Consider the following 15226-nt stretch of genomic DNA (forward strand, 5'->3'; position numbering starts at 1 on the left):
TCTAGACTCACAGCATAACGGCCATAAGGTGCCCGAGGCAGCAATAGACGCATGGAGACAAGTCTGCTGGAGGACGATGTATTGAATCGGGACGCAATTTGAGTGATCCATCGTCAATAGGAGGCCCTGAACGTTACAATTCACTATCAGTTTTTCGTCCCATTCGATAATCTAGACTCACAGCAGAACGGCCATAAGGTGCCCGAGGCAGCAATAGACCCATGGAGTCAAGTCGGCTGGAGGACGATGTATTTAATCGGGACGCAATTTGAGAGATCCATCGTCATTAGGTGGCCCTGAACGCTACAATTCACTATCAGTTTTTCGTCCCATTCGATAATCTAGACTCACAGCATAACGGCCATAAGGTGCCCGAGGCAGCAATAGACGCATGGAGACAAGTCTGCTGGAGGACGATGTATTGAATCGGGACGCAATTTGAGTGTTCCATAGTCATTAGGAGGCCCTGTACGTTGCAATTCACAATCAGTTTTTCGTCCGATTCGAAAATTTTTGAGTCACAGCAGGCCTGCCATAAGGTGCCCGAGGAAGCAATAGACCCATGGAGACAAGTCTGCTGGAGGACGATGTATTGAATCGGGACGCAATTTGAGTGATCTATCGTGATTAGGAGGCCCTGAACGTTACAATTCACTATCACTTTTTCGTCCCATTCGATAATCTAGACTCACAGCAGAACGGCCATAAGGTGCCCGAGGCAGCAATAGACCGATGGAATCAACTCGGCTGGAGGACGATGTATTGAATCGGGACGCAATTTGCGTGGTCCATCGTCATTAGGTGGCCGTGAATGTTACAATTCACTATAAGTTTTTCGTCCGATTCGAAAATCTTTGACTCACAGCAGAACGGCCTTTAGGTGCCCGAGGCAGCAATCGACCCATGGAGTCAAGTCGGCTGGAGGGCGATGTATTGAATCGGGACGCAATTTGAGTGATCCATCGTCAATAGGAGGCCCTGAACGTTACAATTCACTATCAGTTTTTCGTCCCATTCGATAATCTAGACTCACAGCAGAACGGCCATAAGGTGCCCGAGGCAGCAATAGACCCATGGAGTCAAGTCGGCTGGAGGACGATGTATTTAATCGGGACGCAATTTGAGAGATCCATCGTCATTAGGTGGCCCTGAACGCTACAATTCACTATCAGTTTTTCGTCCCATTCGATAATCTAGACTCACAGCAGAACGGCCATAAGGTGCCCGAGGCAGCAATAGACCCATGGAGACAAGTCTGCTGGAGGACGATGTATTGAATCGGGACGCAATTTGAGTGATCCATCGTCATTAGGAGGCCCTGAACGTTACAATTCACTATCAGTTTTTTGTCCCATTCGATAATCTAGACTCACAGCAGAACGGCCATAAGGTGCCCGAGGCAGCAATAGACCCATGGAGTCAAGTCGGCTGGAGGACGATGTATTGAATCGGGACGCAATTTGAGTGATCCATCGTCATTAGGTGGCCCTGAACGTTACAATTCACTATCAGTTTTTCGTCCGATTCGAAAATCTTTGACTCACAGCAGAACGGCCATAAGGTGCCCGAGGCAGCTATAGACGCATGGAGACAAGTCTGCTGGAGGACGATGAATTGAATCAGGACGCAATTTGAGTGATCCATCGTCATTAGGTGGCCCTGAACGTTACAATTCACTATCAGTTTTTCGTGCCATTCGATAATCTAGATTCACAGCAGAACGGCCATAAGATGCCCGAGGCAGCAATAGACCCATGGAGTCAACTCGGCTGGAGGACGATATATTGAATCGGGACGCAATTTGCGTGGTCCATCGTCATTAGGTGGCCCTGAATGTTACAATTCACTATCAGTTTTTCGTCCGATTCGAAAATCTTTGACTCACAGCAGAACGGCCATTAGGTGCCCGAGGCAGCAAACGACCCATGGAGACAAGTCTGCTGGAGGACGATGTATTGAATCGGGACGCAATTTGAGTGATCCATCGTCATTAGGAGGCCCTGAACGTTACAATTCACTATCAGTTTTTCGTCCCATTCGATAATCTAGACTCACAGCAGAACGGCCATAAGGTGCCCGAGGCAGCAATAGACCCATGGAGTCAAGTCGGCTGGAGGACGATGTATTGAATCGGGACGCAATTTGAGTGATCCATCGTCATTAGGAGGCCCTGAACGTTACAATTCACTATCAGTTTTTCGTCCCATTCGATAATCTAGACTCACAGCAGAACGGCCATAAGGTGCCCGAGGCAGCAATAGCCCCATGGAGACAAGTCTGCTGCAAGACGATGTATTGAATCGGGACGCAATTTGAGTGATCCATCGTCATTAGGAGGCCCTGAACGTTACAATTCACTATCAGTTTTTCGTCCGATTCGAAAATCTTTGAGTCACTGCTGAACGGCCATAAGGTGCCCGAGGCTGCAATAGACCAAATGGAGACAGTCTGCTGGAGGACAATGTATTGAATCGGGACGCAATTTGAGTGATCCATCGTCATTAGGTGGCCTGTAACGTTACAATTCACTATCAGTTTTTCGGCCGATTCGAAAATCTTTGACTCACAGCAGAACGGCCATAAGGTGCCAAGGCAGCAATAGACCCATGGTGACATGTCGGCTGGAGGACGATGTATTGAATCGGGACGCAATTTGAGTGATCCATCGTCATTAGGTGGCCCTGAACGTTACAATTCACTATCAGTTTTTCGTCCGATTCGAAAATCTTTGACTCACAGCAGAACGGCCATAAGGTGCCCGAGGCAGCAATAGACTTAAGGAGACAAGTCTGCTGGAGGACGATGTATTGAATCGGGACGCAATTTGAGTGTTCCATCGTCATTAGGAGGCCCTGAAAGTTACAATTCACTATCAGTTTTTCGTCCGATTCGAAAATCTTTGACTCACAGCAGAACGGCAATAAGGTGCCCGAGGCAGCAATAGACGCATGGAGACAAGTCTGCTGGAGGACGATGTATTGAATCGGGACGCAATTTGAGTGTTCCATCGTCATTAGGAGGCCCTGAACGTTACAATTCACTATCAGTTTTTCGTCAGATTCGAAAATCTTTGACTCACAGCAGAACGGCCATAGGGTGCGCGAGGCATCAATTGACCCATGGAGACAAGTCGGCTGGTGGACGATGTATTGAATCGGGACGCAATTTGAGTGATCCATCGTCATTAGGTGGCCCTGAAAGTTACAATTCACTATCAGTTTTTCGTCCGATTCGAAAATCTTTGACTCACCGCAGAACGGCCATAAGGTGCCCGAGGCAGCAATAGACCCATGGAGACAAGTCTGCTGGAGGACGATGTATTGAATCGGGACGCAATTTGAGTAATCCATCGTCATTAGGTGGCCCTGAACGTTACAATTCACTATCAGTTTTTCGTCCCATTCGATAATCTAGAGTCACAGCAGAACGGCCATAAGGTGCCCGAGGCAGCAATAGACCCATGGAGTCAGGTCGGCTGGAGGATGATGTACTGAATCGGGACGCAATTTGTGTGGTCCATCGTCATTAGGTGGCCCTGAATGTTACAATTCACTATCAGTTTTTCGTCCGATTCGAAAATCTTTGACTCACAGCAGAACAGCCAAAAGGTGCCCGAGGCAGCAATAGACCCATGGAGAGAAGTCTGCTGGAGGACGATGTATTGAATCGGGACGCAATTTGAGTGATCCATCGTCATTAGGTGGCCCTGAACGTTACAATTCACTATCAGTTTTTCATCCCATTCGATAATCTAGACTCACAGCAGAACGGCCATACGGTGCCCGAGGCAGCAATAGTCCCATGGAGTCAAGTCGGCTAGTGGACGATGTACTGATTCGGGACGCAATTTGTGTGGTCCATCGTCATTAGGTGGCCCTGAATGTTACAAATCACTATCAGGTTTTTCGTCCGATTCGAAAATCTTTGACTCACAGCAGAACGGCCAAAAGGTGCCCGAGGCTGCAATAGACCCATGGAGACAGTCTGCTGGAGGACAATGTATTGAATCGGGACGAAATTTGAGTGATCCATCGTCATTAGGTGGCCCTGAACGTTACAATTCACTACCAGTTTTTCGTCCCATTCGATAATCTAGATTCACAGCAGAACGGCCATAAGGTGCCCGAGGCAGCAATAGACCCATGGAGTCAACTCGGCTGGAGGACGATGTATTGAATCGGGACGCAATTTGCGTGGTCCATCGTCATTAGGTGGCCTTGAATGTTACAATTCACAATCAGTTTTTCGTCCGATTCGAAAGTGTTTGACTCACAGCAGAACGTCCATTAGGTGCCCGAGGCAGCAATAGACCAATGGAGACAAGTCCGCTGGAGGACGATGTATTGAATCGGGACGCAATTTGAGTGATCCATCGTCATTAGGTTGCCCTGAAAGTTACAATTCACTATCAGTTTTTCGTCCGATTCGAAAATCTTTGACTCACAGCAGAACGGCCATAAGGTGCCCGAGGCACCAATAGACCCATGGAAACAAGTCTGCTGGAGGACGATATATTGAATCGGAACGCAATTTGAGTGATCCATCGTCATTAGGTGGCCCTGAACGTTACAATTCACTATCAGTTTTTCGTCCCATTCGATAATCTAGACTCACAGCAGAACGGCCATAAGGTGCCTGAGGCAGCAATAGACCCATGGAGTCAGGTCGGCTGGAGGACGATGTACTGAATCGGGACACAATTTGTGTGGTCCATCGTCATTAGGTGGCCCTGAATGTTACAATTCACTATCAGTTTTTCGTCCGATTCGAAAATCTTTGACTCACAGCAGAACGGCCATAAGGTGCCCGAGGCAGCAATAGACCCATGGAGAAAAGTCTGCTGGAGGACGATGTATTGAATCGGGACGCAATTTGAGTGTTCCATCGTCATTAGGAGGCCCTGAACGTTACAATTCACTATCAGTTTTTCGTCCGATTCGAAAATCTTTGGGTCACAGCAGGCCTGCCATAAGGTGCCCGAGGCAGCAATCACCCATGGAGTCAAGTCTGCTGGAGGGCGATGTATTGAATCGGGACGCAATTTGAGTGATCCATCGTCAATAGGAGGCCCTGAACGTTACAATTCACTATCAGTTTTTCGTCCCATTCGATAATCTAGACTCACAGCAGAACGGCCATAAGGTGCCCGAGGCAGCAATAGACCCATGGAGTCAAGTCGGCTGGAGGACGATGTATTTAATCGGGACGCAATTTGAGAGATCCATCGTCATTAGGTGGCCCTGAACGCTACAATTCACTATCAGTTTTTCGTCCCATTCGATAATCTAGACTCACAGCATAACGGCCATAAGGTGCCCGAGGCAGCAATAGACCCATGGAGACAAGTCTGCTGGAGGGCGATGTATTGAATCGGAACGCAATTTGAGTGATCCATCGTCATTAGGAGGCCCTGAACGTTACAATTCACTATCAGTTTATTGTCCCATTCGATAATCTAGACTCACAGCAGAACGGCCATAAGGTGCCCGAGGCAGCAATAGACCCATGGAGTCAAGTCGGCTGGAGGACGATGTATTGAATCGGGACGCAATTTGAGTGATCCATCGTCATTAGGTGGCCCTGAACGTTACAATTCACTATCAGTTTTTCGTCCGATTCGAAAATCTTTGACTCACAGCAGAACGGCCATAAGGTGCCCGAGGCAGCAATAGACGCATGGAGACAAGTCTGCTGAAGGACGATGTATTGAATCGCGACGCAATTTGAGTGTTCCATAGTCATTAGGAGGCCCTGTACGTTGCAATTCACAATCAGTTTTTCGTCCGATTCGAAAATTTTTGAGTCACAGCAGGCCTGCCATAAGGTGCCCGAGGCAGCAATAGACCCATGGAGACAAGTCTGCTGGAGGACGATGTATTGAATCGGGACGCAATTTGAGTGATCCATCGTGATTAGGAGGCCCTGAACGTTACAATTCACTATCACTTTTTCGTCCCATTCGATAATCTAGACTCACAGCAGAACGGCCATAAGGTGCCCGAGGCAGCAATAGACCCATGGAGTCAAGTCGGCTGGAGGACGATGTATTGAATCGGGACGCAATTTGAGTGATCCATCGTCATTAGGTGGCCCTGAAAGTTACAATTCACTATCAGTTTTTCGTCCGATTCGAAAATTTTTGACTCACAGCAGAACGGCCATAAGGTGCCCGAGGCAGCAATCGACCCATGGAGTCAAGTCTGCTGGAGGACGATGTATTGAATCGGGACGCAATTTGAGTGATCCATCATCATTAGGTGGCCCTGAAAGTTACAATTCACTATCAGTTTTTCGTCCGATTCGAAAATCTTTGACTCACAGCAGAACGGCCATAAGGTGCCCGAGGCAGCAATAGTACCATGAAGTCAAGTCTGCTGGAGGACGATGAATTGAATCAGGACGCAATTTGAGTGATCCATCGTCATTAGGTGGCCCTGAAAGTTACAATTCACTATCAGTTTTTCGTCCCATTCGATAATCTAGACTCACAGCCGAACGGCCATAAGGTGCCCGAGGCAGCAATAGACCCATGGAGTCAACTCGGCTGGAGGACGATGTATTGAATCGGGACGCAATTTGCGTGGTCCATCGTCATTAGGTGGCCTTGAATGTTACAATTCACAATCAGTTTTTCGTCCGATTCGAAAGTGTTTGACTCACAGCAGAACGGCCATTAGGTGCCCGAGGCAGCAATAGACCAATGGAGACAAGTCCGCTGGAGGACGATGTATTGAATCGGGACGCAATTTGAGTGATCCATCGTCATTAGGTTGCCCTGAAAGTTACAATTCACTATCAGTTTTTCGTCCGATTCGAAAATCTTTGACTCACAGCAGAACGGCCATAAGGTGCCCGAGGCACCAATAGACCCATGGAAACAAGTCTGCTGGAGGACGATATATTGAATCGGAACGCAATTTGAGTGATCCATCGTCATTAGGTGGCCCTGAACGTTACAATTCACTATCAGTTTTTCGTCCCATTCGATAATCTAGACTCACAGCAGAACGGCCATAAGGTGCCTGAGGCAGCAATAGACCCATGGAGTCAGGTCGGCTGGAGGACGATGTACTGAATCGGGACGCAATTTGTGTGGTCCATCGTCATTAGGTGGCCCTGAATGTTACAATTCACTATCAGTTTTTCGTCCGATTCGAAAATCTTTGACTCACAGCAGAACGGCCATAAGGTGCCCGAGGCAGCAATAGACCCATGGAGACAAGTCTGCTGGAGGACGATGTATTGAATCGGGACGCAATTTGAGTGTTCCATCGTCATTAGGAGGCCCTGAACGTTACAATTCACTATCAGTTTTTCGTCCGATTCGAAAATCTTTGGGTCACAGCAGGCCTGCCATAATGTGCCCGAGGCAGCAATAGACCCATGGAGACAAGTCTGCTGGAGGACGATCTATTGAATCGGGACGCAATTTGAGTGATCCATCGTCATTAGGTGGCCCTGAACGTTACAATTCACTATCAGTTTTTCGTCCCATTCTATAATCTAGACTCACAGCAGAACGGCCATAAGGTGCCCGAGGCAGCAATAGACCGATGGAATCAACTCGGCTGGAGGACGATGTATTGAATCGGGACGCAATTTGCGTGGTCCATCGTCATTAGGTGGCCCTGAATGTTACAATTCACTCTCAGTTTTTCGTCCGATTCGAAAATCTTTGACTCACAGCAGAACGGCCTTTAGGTGCCCGAGGCAGCAATCGACCCATGGAGTCAAGTCTGCTGGAGGGCGATGTATTGAATCGGGACGCAATTTGAGTGATCCATCGTCAATAGGAGGCCCTGAACGTTACAATTCACTATCAGTTTTTCGTCCCATTCGATAATCTAGACTCACAGCAGAACAGCCATAAGGTGCCCGAGGCAGCAATAGACCCATGGAGTCAAGTCGGCTGGAGGACGATGTATTGAATCGGGACGCAATTTGAGTGATCCATCGTCATTAGGTGGCCCTGAAAGTTACAATTCACTATCAGTTTTTCATCCGATTCGAAAATTTTTGACTCACAGCAGAACGGCCATAAGGTGCCCGAGGCAGCAATCGACCCATGGAGACAAGTCTGCTGGAGGACGATGTATTGAATCGGGACGCAATTTGAGTGATCCATCATCATTAGGTGGCCCTGAATGTTACAATTCACTATCAGTTTTTCGTCCGATTCGAAAATCTTTGACTCACAGCAGAACGGCCATAAGGTGCCCGAGGCAGCAATAGTACCATGAAGTCAAGTCTGCTGGAGGACGATGAATTGAATCAGGACGCAATCTGAGTGATCCATCGTCATTAGGTGGCCCTGAACGTTACAATTCACTATCAGTTTTTCGTCCCATTCGATAATCTAGACTCACAGCAGAACGGCCTTAAGGTGCCCGAGGCAGCAATAGACCCATGGAGTCAACTCGGCTGGAGGACGATGTATTGAATCGGGACGCAATTTGCGTGGTCCATCGTCATTAGGTGGCCTTGAATGTTACAATTCACAATCAGTTTTTCGTCCGATTCGAAAGTGTTTGACTCACAGCAGAACGGCCATTAGGTGCCCGAGGCACCAATAGACCCATGGAAACAAGTCTGCTGGAGGACGATATATTGAATCGGAACGCAATTTGAGTGATCCATCGTCATTAGGTGGCCCTGAACGTTACAATTCACTATCAGTTTTTCGTCCCATTCGATAATCTAGACTCACAGCAGAACGGCCATAAGGTGCCTGAGGCAGCAATAGACCCATGGAGTCAGGTCGGCTGGAGGACGATGTATTGAATCGGGACGCAATTTGTGTGGTCCATCGTCATTAGGTGGCCCTGAATGTTACAATTCACTATCAGTTTTTCGTTCGATTCGAAAATCTTTGACTCACAGCAGAACGGCCATAAGGTGCCCGAGGCAGCAATAGACCCATGGAGACAAGTCTGCTGGAGGACGATGTATTGAATCGGGACGCAATTTGAGTGTTCCATCGTCATTAGGAGGCCCTGAACGTTACAATTCACTATCAGTTTTTCGTCCGATTCGAAAATCTTTGGGTCACAGCAGGCCTGCCATAAGGTGCCCGAGGCAGCAATAGACCCATGGAGACAAGTCTGCTGGAGGACGATGTATTGAATCGGGACGCAATTTGAGTGATCCATCGTCATTAGGTGGCCCTGAACGTTACAATTCACTATCAGTTTTTCATCCCATTCTATAATCTAGACTCACAGCAGAACGGCCATAAGGTGCCCGAGGCAGCAATAGACCGATGGAATCAACTCGGCTGGAGGACGATGTATTGAATCGGGACGCAATTTGCGTGGTCCATCGTCATTAGGTGGCCCTGAATGTTACAATTCACTATCAGTTTTTCGTCCGATTCGAAAATCTTTGACTCACAGCAGAACGGCCTTTAGGTGCCCGAGGCAGCAATCGACCCATGGAGTCAAGTCTGCTGGAGGGCGATGTATTGAATCGGGACGCAATTTGAGTGATCCATCGTCAATAGGAGGCCCTGAACGTTACAATTCACTATCAGTTTTTCGTCCCATTCGATAATCTAGACTCACAGCAGAACGGCCATAAGGTGCCCGAGGCAGCAATAGACCCATGGAGTCAAGTCGGCTGGAGGACGATGTATTTAATCGGGACGCAATTTGAGAGATCCATCGTCATTAGGTGGCCCTGAACGCTACAATTCACTATCAGTTTTTCGTCCCATTCGATAATCTAGACTCACAGCAGAACGGCCATAAGGTGCCCGAGGCAGCAATAGACCCATGGAGACAAGTCTGCTGGAGGACGATGTATTGAATCGGGACGCAATTTGAGTGATCCATCGTCATTAGGAGGCCCTGAACGTTACAATTCACTATCAGTTTTTTGTCCCATTCGATAATCTAGACTCACAGCAGAACGGCCATAAGGTGCCCGAGGCAGCAATAGACCCATGGAGTCAAGTCGGCTGGAGGACGATGTATTGAATCGGGACGCAATTTGAGTGATCCATCGTCATTAGGTGGCCCTGAACGTTACAATTCACTATCAGTTTTTCGTCCGATTCGAAAATCTTTGACTCACAGCAGAACGGCCATAAGGTGCCCGAGGCAGCAATAGACGCATGGAGACAAGTCTGCTGGAGGACGATGTATTGAATCGGGACGCAATTTGAGTGTTCCATAGTCATTAGGAGGCCCTGTACGTTGCAATTCACAATCAGTTTTTCGTCCGATTCGAAAATCTTTGTGTCACAGCAGGCCTGCCATAAGGTGCCCGAGGCAGCAATAGACCCATGGAGACAAGTCTGCTGGAGGACGATGTATTGAATCGGGACGCAATTTGAGTGATCCATCGTCATTAGGAGGCCATGAACGTTACAATTCACTATCACTTTTTCGTCCCATTCGATAATCTAGACTCACAGCAGAACGGCCATAAGGTGCCCGAGGCAGCAATAGACCCATGGAGTCAAGTCGGCTGAAGGACGATGTATTGAATCGGGACGCAATTTGAGTGATCCATCGTCATTAGGTGGCCCTGAAAGTTACAATTCACTATCAGTTTTTCGTCCGATTCGAAAATTTTTGACTCACAGCAGAACGGCCTTAAGGTGCCCGAGGCAGCAATCGACCCATGGAGACAAGTCTGCTGGAGGACGATGTATTGAATCGGGACGCAATTTGAGTGATCCATCATCATTAGGTGGCCCTGAAAGTTACAATTCACTATCAGTTTTTCGTCCGATTCGAAAATCTTTGACTCACGGCAGAACGGCCATAAGGTGCCCGAGGCAGCAATAGTACCATGAAGTCAAGTCTGCTGGAGGACGATGAATTGAATCAGGACGCAATTGTAGTGATCCATCGTCATTAGGTGGCCCTGAAAGTTACAATTCACTATCAGTTTTTCGTCCCATTCGATAATCTAGACTCACAGCAGAACAGCCATAAGGTGCCCGAGGCAGCAATAGACCCATGGAGTCAAGTCGGCTGGAGGACGATGTATTGAATCGGGACGCAATTTGAGAGATCCATCGTCATTAGGTGGCCCTGAACGTTACAATTCACTATCAGTTTTTCGTCCCATTCGATAACCTAGACTCACAGCAGAACAGCCATAAGGTGCCCGAGGCAGCAATAGACCCATGGAGTCAAGTCGGCTGGAGGACGATGTATTTAATCGGGACGCAATTTGAGTGATCCATCGTCATTAGGTGGCCCTGAAAGTTACAATTCACTATCAGTTTTTCGTCCGATTCGAAAATTTTTGACTCACAGCAGAACGGCCATAAGGTGCCCGAGGCAGCAATCGACCCATGGAGACAAGTCTGCTGGAGGACGATGTATTGAATCGGGACGCAATTTGAGTGATCCATCATCATTAGGTGGCCCTGAAAGTTACAATTCACTATCAGTTTTTCGTCCGATTCGAAAATCTTTGACTCACAGCAGAACGGCCATAAGGTGCCCGAGGCAGCAATAGTACCATGAAGTCAAGTCTGCTGGAGGACGATGAATTGAATCAGGACGCAATTTGAGTGATCCATCGTCATTAGGTGGCCCTCAACGTTACAATTCACTATCAGTTTTTCGTCCCATTCGATAATCTAGACTCACAGCAGAACGGCCATAAGGTGCCCGAGGCAGCAATAGACCCATGGAGTCAACTCGGCTGGAGGACGATGTATTGAATCGGGACGCAATTTGCGTGGTCCATCGTCATTAGGTGGCCTTGAATGTTACAATTCACAATCAGTTTTTCGTCCGATTCGAAAGTGTTTGACTCACAGCAGAACGGCCATTAGGTGCCCGAGGCAGCAATAGGCCAATGGAGACAAGTCCGCTGGAGGACGATGTATTGAATCGGGACGCAATTTGAGTGATCCATCGTCATTAGGTTGCCCTGAAAGTTACAATTCACTATCAGTTTTTCGTCCGATTCGAAAATCTTTGACTCACAGCAGAACGGCCATAAGGTGCCCGAGGCACCAATAGACCCATGGAAACAAGTCTGCTGGAGGACGATATATTGAATCGGAACGCAATTTGAGTGATCCATCGTCATTAGGTGGCCCTGAACGTTACAATTCACTATCAGTTTTTCGTCCCATTCGATAATCTAGACTCACAGCAGAACGGCCATAAGGTGCCCGAGGCAGCAATCGACCCATGGAGACAAGTCTGCTGGAGGACGATGTATTGAATCGGGACGCAATTTGAGTGATCCATCATCATTAGGTGGCCCTGAATGTTACAATTCACTATCAGTTTTTCGTCCGATTCGAAAATCTTTGACTCACAGCAGAACGGCCATAAGGTGCCCGAGGCAGCAATAGTACCATGAAGTCAAGTCTGCTGGAGGACGATGAATTGAATCAGGACGCAATTTGAGTGATCCATCGTCATTAGGTGGCCCTGAACGTTACAATTCACTATCAGTTTTTCGTCCCATTCGATAATCTAGACTCACAGCAGAACGGCCATAAGGTGCCCGAGGCAGCAATAGACCCATGGAGTCAACTCGGCTGGAGGACGATGTATTGAATCGGGACGCAATTTGCGTGGTCCATCGTCATTAGGTGGCCTTGAATGTTACAATTCACAATCAGTTTTTCGTCCGATTCGAAAGTGTTTGACTCACAGCAGAACGGCCATTAGGTGCCCGAGGCACCAATAGACCCATGGAAACAAGTCTGCTGGAGGACGATATATTGAATCGGAACGCAATTTGAGTGATCCATCGTCATTAGGTGGCCCTGAACGTTACAATTCACTATCAGTTTTTCGTCCCATTCGATAATCTAGACTCACAGCAGAACGGCCATAAGGTGCCTGAGGCAGCAATAGACCCATGGAGTCAGGTCGGCTGGAGGACGATGTACTGAATCGGGACGCAATTTGTGTGGTCCATCGTCATTAGGTGGCCCTGAATGTTACAATTCACTATCAGTTTTTCGTCCGATTCGAAAATCTTTGACTCACAGCAGAACGGCCATAAGGTGCCCGAGGCAGCAATAGACCCATGGAGACAAGTCTGCTGGAGGACGATGTATTGAATCGGGACGCAATTTGAGTGTTCCATCGTCATTAGGAGGCCCTGAACGTTACAATTCACTATCAGTTTTTCGTCCGATTCGAAAATCTTTGGGTCACAGCAGGCCTGCCATAAGGTGCCCGAGGCAGCAATAGACCCATGGAGACAAGTCTGCTGGAGGACGATGTATTGAATCGGGACGCAATTTGAGTGATCCATCGTCATTAGGTGGCCCTGAACGTTACAATTCACTATCAGTTTTTCATCCCATTCTATAATCTAGACTCACAGCAGAACGGCCATAAGGTGCCCGAGGCAGCAATAGACCGATGGAATCAACTCGGCTGGAGGACGATGTATTGAATCGGGACGCAATTTGCGTGGTCCATCGTCATTAGGTGGCCCTGAATGTTACAATTCACTATCAGTTTTTCGTCCGATTCGAAAATCTTTGACTCACAGCAGAACGGCCTTTAGGTGCCCGAGGCAGCAATCGACCCATGGAGTCAAGTCTGCTGGAGGGCGATGTATTGAATCGGGACGCAATTTGAGTGATCCATCGTCAATAGGAGGCCCTGAACGTTACAATTCACTATCAGTTTTTCGTCCCATTCGATAATCTAGACTCACAGCAGAACGGCCATAAGGTGCCCGAGGCAGCAATAGACCCATGGAGTCAAGTCGGCTGGAGGACGATGTATTTAATCGGGACGCAATTTGAGAGATCCATCGTCATTAGGTGGCCCTGAACGCTACAATTCACTATCAGTTTTTCGTCCCATTCGATAATCTAGACTCACAGCAGAACGGCCATAAGGTGCCCGAGGCAGCAATAGACCCATGGAGACAAGTCTGCTGGAGGACGATGTATTGAATCGGGACGCAATTTGAGTGATCCATCGTCATTAGGAGGCCCTGAACGTTACAATTCACTATCAGTTTTTTGTCCCATTCGATAATCTAGACTCACAGCAGAACGGCCATAAGGTGCCCGAGGCAGCAATAGACCCATGGAGTCAAGTCGGCTGGAGGACGATGTATTGAATCGGGACGCAATTTGAGTGATCCATCGTCATTAGGTGGCCCTGAACGTTACAATTCACTATCAGTTTTTCGTCCGATTCGAAAATCTTTGACTCACAGCAGAACGGCCATAAGGTGCCCGAGGCAGCAATAGACGCATGGAGACAAGTCTGCTGGAGGACGATGTATTGAATCGGGACGCAATTTGAGTGTTCCATAGTCATTAGGAGGCCCTGTACGTTGCAATTCACAATCAGTTTTTCGTCCGATTCGAAAATCTTTGTGTCACAGCAGGCCTGCCATAAGGTGCCCGAGGCAGCAATAGACCCATGGAGTCAAGTCGGCTGGAGGACGATGTATTGAATCGGGACGCAATTTGAGAGATCCATCGTCATTAGGTGGCCCTGAACGTTACAATTCACTATCAGTTTTTCGTCCCATTCGATAACCTAGACTCACAGCAGAACAGCCATAAGGTGCCCGAGGCAGCAATAGACCCATGGAGTCAAGTCGGCTGGAGGACGATGTATTTAATCGGGACGCAATTTGAGTGATCCATCGTCATTAGGTGGCCCTGAAAGTTACAATTCACTATCAGTTTTTCGTCCGATTCGAAAATTTTTGACTCACAGCAGAACGGCCATAAGGTGCCCGAGGCAGCAATCGACCCATGGAGACAAGTCTGCTGGAGGACGATGTATTGAATCGGGACGCAATTTGAGTGATCCATCATCATTAGGTGGCCCTGAAAGTTACAATTCACTATTAGTTTTTCGTCCGATTCGAAAATCTTTGACTCACAGCAGAACGGCCATAAGGTGCCCGAGGCAGCAATAGTACCATGAAGTCAAGTCTGCTGGAGGACGATGAATTGAATCAGGACGCAATTTGAGTGATCCATCGTCATTAGGTGGCCCTCAACGTTACAATTCACTATCAGTTTTTCGTCCCATTCGATAATCTAGACTCACAGCAGAACGGCCATAAGGTGCCCGAGGCAGCAATAGACCCATGGAGTCAACTCGGCTGGAGGACGATGTATTGAATCGGGACGCAATTTGCGAGGTCCATCGTCATTAGGTGGCCTTGAATGTTACAATTCACAATCAGTTTTTCGTCCGATTCGAAAGTGTTTGACTCACAGCAGAACGGCCATTAGGTGCCCGAGGCAGCAATAGGC

This window comes from Schistocerca cancellata, chromosome 5 (assembly GCF_023864275.1).
Source record: "Schistocerca cancellata isolate TAMUIC-IGC-003103 chromosome 5, iqSchCanc2.1, whole genome shotgun sequence".
In the NCBI taxonomy this organism is placed as follows: domain Eukaryota; kingdom Metazoa; phylum Arthropoda; class Insecta; order Orthoptera; family Acrididae; genus Schistocerca; species Schistocerca cancellata.